This window comes from Amblyomma mixtum, chromosome 3 (assembly GCF_055824585.1).
Source record: "Amblyomma mixtum isolate Tamu chromosome 3, ASM5582458v1, whole genome shotgun sequence".
In the NCBI taxonomy this organism is placed as follows: Eukaryota; Metazoa; Arthropoda; class Arachnida; order Ixodida; family Ixodidae; genus Amblyomma; species Amblyomma mixtum.
Window position 1 is genome coordinate 186,703,318 of NC_143014.1, and position 12,071 is coordinate 186,715,388.

Here is a 12,071-nt window from a genome sequence, read left to right on the forward strand (position 1 = left end):
GGACTAGGTGTTGTAACTGGTTGTCTCTTGTGCTATTGTTTTACTATATCGTCTTCGGCATTTTTGGTAAGTTAGTTTTGTACTTTGAAATGCCAACGCCAACAGCCCGCTGTTCAGTTGTCAGAGAAGCAGCTGATGTAGTTGGCTCTTCAGGCATCGAAAACGAACAGGAAGGTCATGCGTGCTCCCTGAGTCAATCCATAGAACCGAGTGAAAGCTGCCCCTCCAGCAGCCGCCATCATTCATGCGTTCTAGAATGTGTTACGCATTTCCTGGAATGCATTTAATGCTTACACCTGCTCTTCACGACGAGATAGACAACATAATTTTTTGCACACTTAGTATTCTAATTCTTTGCAAAGTATACACGAGGCTAAGACAGTCAGTCTCCTCGTACCAAAATCATAAACACAAGCAGCGCGGAGTTTACCTTGCGGAGTGGTGTGATGGTGAGTTGACAAGGGCGCTATATGTTTATGGTATTTTCCCTGTTGATCAGGACGTGGCTGTAGTTGCATCTATATTTTACATCCTTGCAAGATAATGTATCCAGACTGGCTTAGTGTTTGAGTTTATAGTCCCGTTGAGTGTTGGGGGTAAATTGCGTTGATTAACTGTGATCAAAGTTTGAAGTGGCCTCTCTTTTATGGCTTAGAATAGAAAATATCTTGAGTGCCCTACAGAATCTCGTCTTTTATTTTTCCGGAACCTAAACATCGCTTTTACTGTGGGAACCTCTAACCTGTCAGAAAAATTAAGAGGGACATTAATTTCATCATAAATATGAACGAATGCCGCACATTCAAGTTTTAGCAATTATTTGGGCCGGTGTTGTTCCTGCAGTGAAGCTAAAGCATACTGGTTTCTTTCAGGTCCATCTTGACTGGACTGTGGAGCTCTTGACCATTCACTGACGCTGTTTGGCATATAACGCGCCCGGCCTAGCTCAAGAGAAGGGTCAATAAGGCGGCAGAGATTCTTTAACGGTCGGAAAAGAAAAGAAGTAGCTGCAGCGTACACTGTTGAAAGGATTTTTGCTTTTGTTGCAGTTTGATTAATATCTATGGAGACATCAGAAGGGTCCTAGCTTATTGCAAGTTGGTTCAATAGTGTTTTGACTTTTTTTTGCGTTACAGGCACAGGTTCTAAGATAAAAAATGACCACTTACCATTTGTTCCAGTCATTACAACCATGTCGCTCCCCGTTAATTAACAAGCACTCTAAGAAACAGTAAAATTCGAATCGGTCGAATCCCTTCAATTTCACTCCTCATTGTATTTTAAAATGGACTGCCCGCTGAGTGTTATAAAAACATCTATTGCCTTGGAGACGTGATGGCTGCATCAGAAATTTAAACCACGTCGTCATACAGCGGAAAATGTAATTACACGAGTACAGCTGTACACATCTTGCATTCGCCTCTTTGCTGAGACCCGTACGTAGGAACAGCTGACAGGAGTACTTCGATAAGATTTCCTTCGTGTTGGGAGCCGTATAACCACGTTAGAACAAATCCAACTCTCACGGTGGCCATCTCTCAGAAAGAGGAAATATTATATGCAGATCTTTCAAAGGAAAATAAATTGAACACATGTGTGAGTACAGTTCCTTATTAACTTGTAGCCAGAAATATCACGATTAGTAATGCCAGAGAAGAAAAATAGCGCGGAAAATTAGCTTATTGCTTTTGTCTCCTGAGTCGCTATCGACACGGTTTGGACAAAGGTAAGACATCGAACAGTTCAAGTGACTCGCCACTTGCTCTTTCTGGCAGTAATGATACTTTTTTCTGCATCACCACCGCAGTGAACTGAGTTGTCTTCTGCAGCTTTGAGGCCTGCAATTACAGCTGCCGCGCACCGACCGCGACCATTCATGGCAGCATATTCCCAAGTCTCTCATTCTCGCTTTCCGCATTATCCGTGGATTTTGACTACGCTTACTTTCTCCGAAGAACCTTTCTGAAGCTAATTCTAACAGACGACACCTTATTGCCTCTCCGCAACACATTCTTACAGGACATCACTTTCTTACCTATATTTCAGCCAGGACAAAATTCGCTAGTGTTTGTTCCGTTGCAATCATTATATTCTTTTCCAAGGCTCGCTGAAATGCCATTAAAATCTCATTTCAACCCTTTTCATTCGCCCGTAAGCCTCGGTCCCGTAGGTGAGCAGTGGAAAGATACATCAGGCAGTGTTTATACTATAAATCGGTTAGCTCCTGAGCAATGTTTAGGAGTACGCCAATGCACTCCAAATCGTCTTATACTCCTGCTAATTCCACTCTCGCGGTGTTCATCTGCCATAGTTAGCTTTCCCAGACATGCGTACACTCCCTCTTATTTCCTGTACCTGTATTTTTTTTTATCTAGGTGTGTAAGTCCAGGATTCCTGGAGACCATTTTTGAGTATTGCAATATTGTAAGGTCCTATTAAGAAACTATTGAATGTAATGGCCCATTCTTTCGATGCTTACGAAAACTTTTATTTTAAAGTTTGCCCATCGCTCGCATCGAGTAGTTAAGGCTGCCACAAAAAAAAATTGGGAACGTTTTTGACGATAGCAAAAGCGCTAATAGCACAGAAATTCAAGCCTGCCGAGGGAAGATCTGCCGATATATTGATCGTTATAGTGAAATCTAATGACATAAGATAAAATCTCCTTAATGCACTGTTTCGTGATGAAAAATTTGCTTCTCTAGAATTTCTGGGCATGTACGAAGAGTGGGCTTTCTTTTATATTATTATTCAAGCGTTTTAGCGATATTTTTAAGCGCATTGCTTCGGCTGTTCAGGTTGTCAGTATTACTCGTCACGCCACACCTTCACTTATTTAGATGGCCAATCTCATCTTTCAGTTCAAGCTTGCTCTCACATTCTTCGTCAAATTCTTGTTAACTTTCTGAAATCTAACATTTTCAATACTGTTGGCTTTCATGGGGTGACTAACGACTTGTTCATGTCTGCTTCACCCATTTTCTAGTAGCATTTTAATGGTACGCCATCGACGCTGAGCAGTCCTTGCGTATGTATTTCAGCATATGTAGCGTATGAAGCAATCGCATGCTTTCTTGTATTCCAAAAATGACTAAATGGTTCACCGCAATCTGTGAGGGAAACGCTCACGGGCTCGTTCCAGAATGCAGTTCCATCTCTGAACAGAAAGTGGATGTGTTCCTTTTGTACACCTGTTTCTCACGGTACCTCATTTATTAATTAACTGATCGATTAATCGATTTATTGATCAATCGATCGATCGCCTTAAAATCTGGCCGTTTTCGTGTGTTTATTATTGAGAAAATGTCTTGCCAAGGAAGCTATAATTTTTCAAGCCTATGACCCTGTGCTGCATGCCGATAAATGCCGCATTACTAACACTGTGTGCGCTTAATGCAAGTTTCCTGAGCACAGTTTCGCCGAAATTTTGCAGGGTTAATGCAGTCACTCGATCTTCACCTGCCGGTTTTCTTCTTCTCTCAGTCATAGCTTAAAAGATGCAGTACGGAGGTTTCATACAACAAAAATACTAACAAGGCGTGTGCATTATGCATACTTAAAATGACTACTTGTCCTATACCCTTCATGGAACAGGAGAAATGTTTGATGTTTGTTTCGCTCTTTAAGAAACGGCGCAGAATAGCCTCTCTTTTCTATTTATTTAGGGCCCGAAAAGCATAAAAATTCGGCAGCCGTGAAATCGTTTCTCCCATGGCTGAACCAGCGACATGAAGTATAACCGGTATGCTATCCGCTGCTGGAAGGGTTGTGTCATTATGTGCTTCTGTTATTCGAAGAGAGTGCGATGTTTCCTGGACAAAGGAAATGAAGATTGGAATGTCTGCAAGGCAGTGGTTGAGAAAGATTGACATGTTTTTGTAGGCGTAATATTGTGGAAAACGCGAGGTTTAGCCGAGATATGTGCTGTAACAAGGTCTTCTGCGGAAAAATTATGGAGTTTAGTAAGTAAGTAAAAGCGACCTGCTCGTATTTTGACGGATTTCAGAAGTTGTAATCTGACTGCGTGGTTAATTCCATGAATAACAGGTCTGCCAATTCACTCAAAATGATTTGATTTTCCTCTATGTAGGAACTGATATCGAATTTCTTATAGCGGCAAGGGTGTTGAGCTACCTACAGGCCTCTTTTTTTGTATTTTTTGTATGACCATGCGGCCACCTTTATCTGCTGGCTCGATGAATGTGTCTGGTCTAGAAATTATCTGCTTTAGAATAGCCTGTTCTGACGAAGAAAAGTCTCTTGAGTTTTGACTTTCGAGCTTGCTTTGTTTCTTCTACAATTTGTTTTGAGACCGATTTAATATACAAGGCGAGTTCGGTACTTTGTTCTGCGCCCGGTGACCTTGCTCTGGGAGCTCTGAGAGATAGATTTCAGGGTTCTAACAGTTCAGATTGACGGACACATGTTGACCACGTGTTGAAGGTTGTGGGTAAATTAGGCATCGACTTTTTTCCATTTTTTTGGTTGAGTGTTCCTCTAAACGGTCTCTGCACAAAGTTTCTTAAATATCAATGAAGTTTGATGCACTGAAGCTACTCCTAGTTGGGCAAAATGTAAGACCACGCTTGCGAATCTTTTTCTCACTGTCGTTTAAATGTTTATAAATTCTCAACGACATTGCTGCCATCTCTCAGAGGCATTATCGGTGAATCATCTGGCTCTACCAAAATTGAAGGGTGGTTGTTCAGCCCGCTGAATGTCTCTAGCGGCAGCTCATCTTGAGTACGTTTATACTGTTGCTTATCGTGAAGCGTACTTGCTTTCCCTGCCACAACACCGGCTAATTCCTGTTAGTTCGCTGCTAGCGCTATGTTATTTAGTTGGTCTTTAAACGAATTCAACTGCTCTTGACAATGTTGTTAGTGTGTCAGTGTGCGCAACCGCAATGCAATAGCACTTATCCCATGCATTCATAGCATGTTTGGGAGCACATTTTAAAGTGCAGGAGGTACACCGCATTGCGATCGCTCTGCCCCGAATTCACATGGATTGACTGTCCTGGAGAAGAGGTGCTGGGATGTCATGCCCAGAAACGATGACGGGACATATGTCAAGCTTACCACGAGTGTCTCCGTGGCTAGAGCACAGCTTTAATAGATTTAAGGATCTGCTACTCATCCGACATATGTTACTGAGTGAAAAAAAAAAACGCATCATGTTCAGTTGCTTACTGTGAGACCGCTACCGGTGCGCTCCTTTGAAGAACCGCCAGAGGTTTCCCTTTTTTACTGCATAGCCCATGAAAAACCAGTGTGCTGGCCCTCAATTCCAAATGTGCTATTTCTTCCACATCTCCCTGCAGCAAAATGATTATTTAATGAGGATTTTGATCTGTACTAGTTGGTTCATTGTCTTTCTTCGACAGATTACCAAAGCGTTATAGAACACCGACACAAGAACTGTTGCCTTGCCTGCCATGCATGTCTTCTTCTTGTGTCCGTGTTCCGTAGCGCTGTGATAGTCTGTCGTAGAAAAACAAATGATTATTTAGTTTGTTGAAATGTATGACGAAACTACCTAGAAAAGGGACTCCTACTCCCTTCTTGTTCAGCCCGCGCCTCCCTTGAAGAGTGCAGTTATGCTGACGTACTTCCTAGCAGCGTCTCATCCTCTTTTTCATTCAAACAATCCCAGTCCTTATAACATCCTTTCTCTGCAAAGTATTAAAAAAGAGGCTCTGCTTTGCAGTCGAAGAACATGCTCGTTCGAAGAGAGACTTTGATTCCAGGCTCGTGCTTTTTTTTGCATTAGATTCTTTAGTGAAGTAGCACTGCTAGCCGTATTGTTGCAAAAACCCGATGTCTGAAGCCGACCTTCGCGCGCGCCCACGGAGACCATGCATGCGCGCCATACGTGACGTCACAGGCGGCGCAGCCAATCAGAGAGCGCTCGCCCCACAGGTGACGTCACGGGTTGCTCCTCCGCCGCTGCCATGCGAGGGGTAGAGGGGAACCGTGGAATATCCCAAAGCAACAGAGGAAGGCTCATCTCTCCTCGCTTTGCATTCTCAGGTAGGCGTATTTGAACACGTTCTACCCTGGCTCAGCTTCCGTCCGGGTTGTCTGTCGAAGAGTAGCGTCGTGTGCGACGACGGGAACAACGGGCAAGACGACAGCGGCAGCAGGAATCAACGGAGGTCGATGCCGCGGCTAAAATACAGAAAGAATTGGAACCACACAGGCAGTATGTTCAGAGAAGACGTCAGCAAGTAACCGATAGAGAGTGTCAGTTGCGATTAGATGCGAAGGAGGTTTATCGAAAGCGAAAATCGGAATGTCTGCCTGAAAATGTTGCAGTGAGGATAATCTCCACCCGTGAGCTTGGCATCAACAAGACTTGGAAACTGTGAGACCAATGTTTAATCATTGAGACACAACAAGCATATAAAAACTAAATGTCAATGTAATGATATGGCGTGGCTAACCGACTTAAACCGTCTGTATTTTTTTCCTTGCCGGTTATGACAAAGTTTCTTAGGCATTACTTTCAAAAATTTACTTCTTTTCGCTTGCTCACAGGCCTTTGAAGTTGTGCAGTAATTTTTTTGGTTTCACTGAGTACCTTGCTCTTGTATTGTATGCATTGCAATAAAAATTCACCTCCTTACGCCTGTTTACAAAACTTTCAAGGTTCGAGGTAGAGTTTAGCATTTAGTTATGTTATATTATCGTTGTTATGTTAGGATTTTTTTACACATTGTTATAAACTTTTCTTTCGTATACCTACTTACCGACCTTTCAAAGTGTGGGGTGTCTTTTGAGTTAGTTTTCCTCTTGTGTTCATTATTAATTTTCTCGGAGACACCGCACAAGCTAAATAAAACAGAAAAGGCAAACATCCGTACTCCTTGTCATGATAGCTGTTTAATTGTTAACCGTAGATTAAAGCGACTCGTTAGCGTTTGGGAAGATGTGATCCGGCGGTTCAAGAACAGATGGAACAAGAACTGAACTTCAAAAAATATATATATGAAACAATAACAGGTTGCACACGCCCACTAGGAAATTTTCAACATAAGTATCCACGCGAAGACGGATCTTGATGGAATTCTGGGCTCGTACACTTTGTAGGAGGGCACTAGTATTCGTTCCTTATACGTGTACCACATCCTGTTTAATGACAAAGCCCCGCTGAGGGCGCGTTACTGGTGTACTAGGCCTTTCCTTCAATGTGCACGATCTCATATGTGCGGCGTCACGAGCACCTCGATTCCCTTATCCTTGTCCGCTAAGAGGATCTGGTAGTTTGTTCAAAAAACCTTACACAGCGTTATTTAAGATGCAATACTTAGTACAAAGCACACCCGCAGGAGATTTTGGCCACTGTACAACGAAATTCTGAAGTAACGCACTAAGTACCAATGTACGCTACCAGAGTGCAATGTTGCTTCAGCTGAATGAGTTGTAGTCTACTAGGCGCACGCAGTCCCGTAGTCTCAGTAGTTGATCATTTTTGTTGTGTGATATTGGAACGGGCCCTGTGATGTGGTCTGCTGCTCAGATCAAGCGCCATGACGAGGTAAAATTTAGAAACTGTGCTTCAATAATCGTGGTGTGGCGGCCTCATCAAACCTCAGATGTCACAAGAGAGTGCCAGTGAAATCATAGCCCTATGAGAATAGGATTCCGTAATTTAAAGGGTCCGTGAAAAGGGTATTTGAGGTTGGCTATAACACACTTGCATTATGTATGGCATAGGCCACCAAGTATTCGTGCCGCCTACTAAACCTCAAAAGCGAGCAATACATTTTTAAAAATTCGCGCTCCTGCGTCTCGGGGCGTTCAGCGGTGCCGGGCTTACGCCGGAATCCGCGTGCGATCTCGTCATGCAGCGCTCGTTACGTCAGCCGCGGAGGGCTATGATTGGTTCGCCATGCAAACTCTTTCTTACGTCATGCCGCTACCATAGTTGCGGCCGAAAACCACGCCCCCTAGGGAGCTCCCACGCGCGTGTCGGCAGCCGGCGGAGGGGCCGAGTCGGTGGGGCCGGCGTGGGAGCGCCGACATTTCAGCGTGCAAAAGTGGCGAGAAGAGAAAAAAAGGCGCGAAAACGCAGAAATTCATATTTCAACAACAGACAAAGCTTCCACAAAACGCATTAAAAAATTCTTGCTGTAAGATATTCGTGAAACCGCTTCCTTTAACATCCTAGGCATACCACAACATTATTGAGAGCGCCTTTCAGAGCTTATTTAAATAGATCTTCACATTTCTGATGGCTTCTCTTCGGCCGCGGGTGAATACATGAAACTGCCGGAAGCTACGAAGAGCGCGATTGGCAATCCACATGAGGGAAGAACGTGGTAAAAGCAAGATCAACAGGCAGCTAGTAAACAAGTGCTGAGTTTAGAGTGAAATGGTCTCGAACACCGCCCTCAGACACCCGCGTGAAAACTACGTTGTCTGGATGTTATGGTAGTTTTGTCAGCACTGCAAGAAAACGAAACAAACTAAAGCCGAGCTACACACTTCCGGATGATTTGAATGCGGACTGAAAATTTGATGTTATTTATCAAGAGTTAAAGAAAAGTAAGACGACGAAAGTAGCAACACTTCTTACCCACTGGCAACGCTGACATGTCCATCCGGAATCTCCAATGGACATGTATGCGCCGAGGAAGTGCCGAGAAACTCCGGCGGACATCCCTCGCATATCCTTTTGGCCATGCTTTCTGTATCCATGGGAGGTCCGTAGGAAGTCCCCGTGGATTTTCATAGGCCTTAACAACTGCATATTAATTATTCGCCAGATAACGGTAAATTTTTGAATAAAAGGTAAAAACAGCGCTCAATTTAACAAAAAATGTCTGCCTTGTCCTTCTTTCTTTGTGGTTTGTGTTAAATTTAGCGCTGTTTTTACGTTTTGTTCGACAATGCTTCACCAACTATCCCATCAAAATTTACTGTTAAACCAAAGTTCTTCTATAGTGGGCCCTTTCTTTTGTGAACGGTAAATTTTAACGCCATGGCGTTAAGGGCCCCGTGTCGAAGAAAAGCCGGTGTCGCAGTTGGCGGCGTTGGCCATGAGCAAAAAATCTCAGAAGCATTAATAAATAAAATTCATTCAGGTCGTAGCTTGGATTAGTCTAAAAGGTTTTAACTGGTCTAGTCTATTGACTACCAGGACGTGCAGGCTTTCGTTGGTACGGAAATGCGGTTACTGCATTTGCCGGGTGCCTCTGCAAGTTTCCATGCATTATGGGGGGAGGGGGGGGGAGGAGGAGGAGGCGACGCAAGCACACAGCCGAACAAACTGACACACTGCTGCTTCGACCAGTTGCTTTTACACACCCGCGCCCCTGCACCATGATGTAAAACATGCGTGAGTGCCCCGGCCATGTTTTAATTTCTACTTCCACTGCTCATCTGCATCCTTGCGACCGAAGGCTAGCACTCCACACTGGCGTGTGATGCCTCGCAACCCGCATATCTCTTACTCTGGGGTTATGGTTAAAAAAAACAACAAATTATATGACGGTCACCACGTGTCAACGCGATATTCAGCGACAGCTGTTAATGCGATATGTTGTGCTTGAGAATATGAGACGACCTCTTATCTGTGTAGTTCTATGGCGCTCATTTAAGTATCCCACACACAGACGTTTACGCACCAGCGTATACAGCTCGTTCGGTTGAAAAGCCGTCGGCGTCGCAGTTGTAGTTGCCGGCACCGCTCGTCGGAAAAAGCCTTTCATGCAAACTGTTTGCCGCAGAATGTTCCAGATGGCCTAATACCATTCAGCCTTTCGAGCAGCGTGAACTTACTAGTTAGGTTAGAGAGCTTGTGGCAGTAATTCGAACCGGCGACCTATAATCGGCGCTCCGGGTGTCCACCGAGATGTGTGAGACAGTTACGGCAACTTCCTTTACTCAAATCAATTTTCGTTTCCTTCATTACGGCACCTCTTTCTCTCTTTCTTTCTTCTTTCACTCCCACCTACCTCCCTTTCCATACGGCTGGGTTCCGGTGTCTACTGAGATGTGAGAGAATTACGTAGATTTTCTCGCCTCAAAAATGGGTTTCGCTCAAAGCTGTTTCCAACGAGCAAGACGTCGTGCTGAACGGGCGATGGCGTTCCATGGTCTCCCGGGCAGCGCTGCAACACGCTGTCGCGTTCCACTGCTTAAGACGAACCTTAAGCGCCTTCCATTTTTTTTTCTCTTCGGATTTTTATGGGTTCAAGAGAGAAAGCTTGAAAAATACTCGTGAGAAATACTCGCAAAGCCTTATTATATCTTCCGCAATTTAGACTTGAACAACTTACCACTACAGCTGACTACAATGGTCTACGTAGTTGTTTTGCGCACTGCTGACATTTTCACGAATAAAATCTGCATAAAATCGCACGCTGTCACGACGAACATGTCGAAGAATTAACAAGCATATGTGAAACAGATCAGGCTACAGAAACGCTACAAACCAGAAGTTATGCAGCGCCAGCTTATTGAGCATACTTCCACCGACGAAGAATATCCACGAGCTTATGTACTCCAAATCAAAGGCTCTCTTTTTGAAGGCAGTGGCTCTCGCAGGTTACGCAGTATTATTCCATTCAATTGTCAATCTACGATGACGCAAACAAGAAATAAAAATGAGTGGACCGCATTGCAGATATCTTCTATTAGAAAATACATAAGAATACAATCTGCCATGTTTGTCGTCAACATTATACAAATATAATGAGACGTGGTTCAAGGAAATGTTCCTAATATCACCAGAACGGGATAGCCACCGGATTACGTGTCCGGACATCTCTACAGAAGTAATATGCATATCAATTTAGTGTCCGTAATATCACCCCGATAGTATAGCCACAAGATAAGATGTCAGGACTTCCCACGGATTTCCCTCGCAAGTACTCAAAAGTGTTGGATATCTGGCTATGATTCGGCCCTGAGATCTGGTGTTGTCACTGCGTATTGGTTCCCAAAAGCATGCGTACCGGCAAAAAATAATCAGGACTGATTTTTTTCCAAAGTAATCTCGCAGTTTAAATTACGTGTGTGATATTACGCAAAAGAAAACGAACCACACAAGGTGCAAATGTTGTCGCTGCAACGAAACAACAAATGCCATTCTATAGAGCTCGAAAAATCCTACCTGCTCGAAATACGTAAGAAAAGAAGACATTGTAGCCACAGTATTACTTTTCAGGTCACATTCCTAGGCGCCACTTTATCATTCGCGTTATAAGAAATGCGGCACGGAAGTTAAAAAAGGTCTACTCGACACCTGGGCATTGTGCTGAAAAGCTTACGAATTTCATTCTTTCGTGACTTAAGCCGGGCGTTATCCCTCAGCGTTTGCACGAGTTCGGCCTTCTTTGAAAACTCAAGAAAAACAAAACATGAATCGCATCTCGGGAACTATGGTTTTTTGCCTGCTGCTTATTGCTCAGTCGCCACTGAAGTAGCAGATGGGCATTTTCCTGGAAATGCGGGCAAGAAATCTTGCCAGCACCGTGCAATAACGCCATGAATAAATCCAAGCCTCTGCGTTTACTCCTTTTTTTTTTTGTTGTTGGTGGCCCAAAGAAATCTTTCTTGAGTCGCCTTCTTCTTGGAAAAAAAAAGTAACTTATGGCCTTGTGCTCTGCTGTATTTTTTGTGTACGTTTAACATCTATGCTTTCCGCCGCATCATTAAGTATGTACACGAGCACGGATTGGTAACCAGCTTGACGCGGTTCTTGGCTCCGTCAGGGTCAAAACAAACACTGCAGGTTGTCTTCTTTTTCACGTAGTGGCTGTGGACATAATCAAAATCTATTGTGGGATGTAACTTCCTCCTCAATTTTTTGAGCTACTTACTTAGAGAAAAGCGAGACGACGCAACTGTGAGAGCAGGACGAAAGGTTTCTGAGACTGCATGGTAATGCGATTTGTGCAAGGCTGATGGGCTTTATTGTTTATTAGCCCCGGGGCGTGTTTTTTCTTTGAAAAGCATTCATAAATTTTCACATTTCATGGTATCGGATATTTAATAATCGGGCATATATCGGAATGTTCGCACAACTGACGTGGCGTCTTTGATAATTCCTGAGAATACATT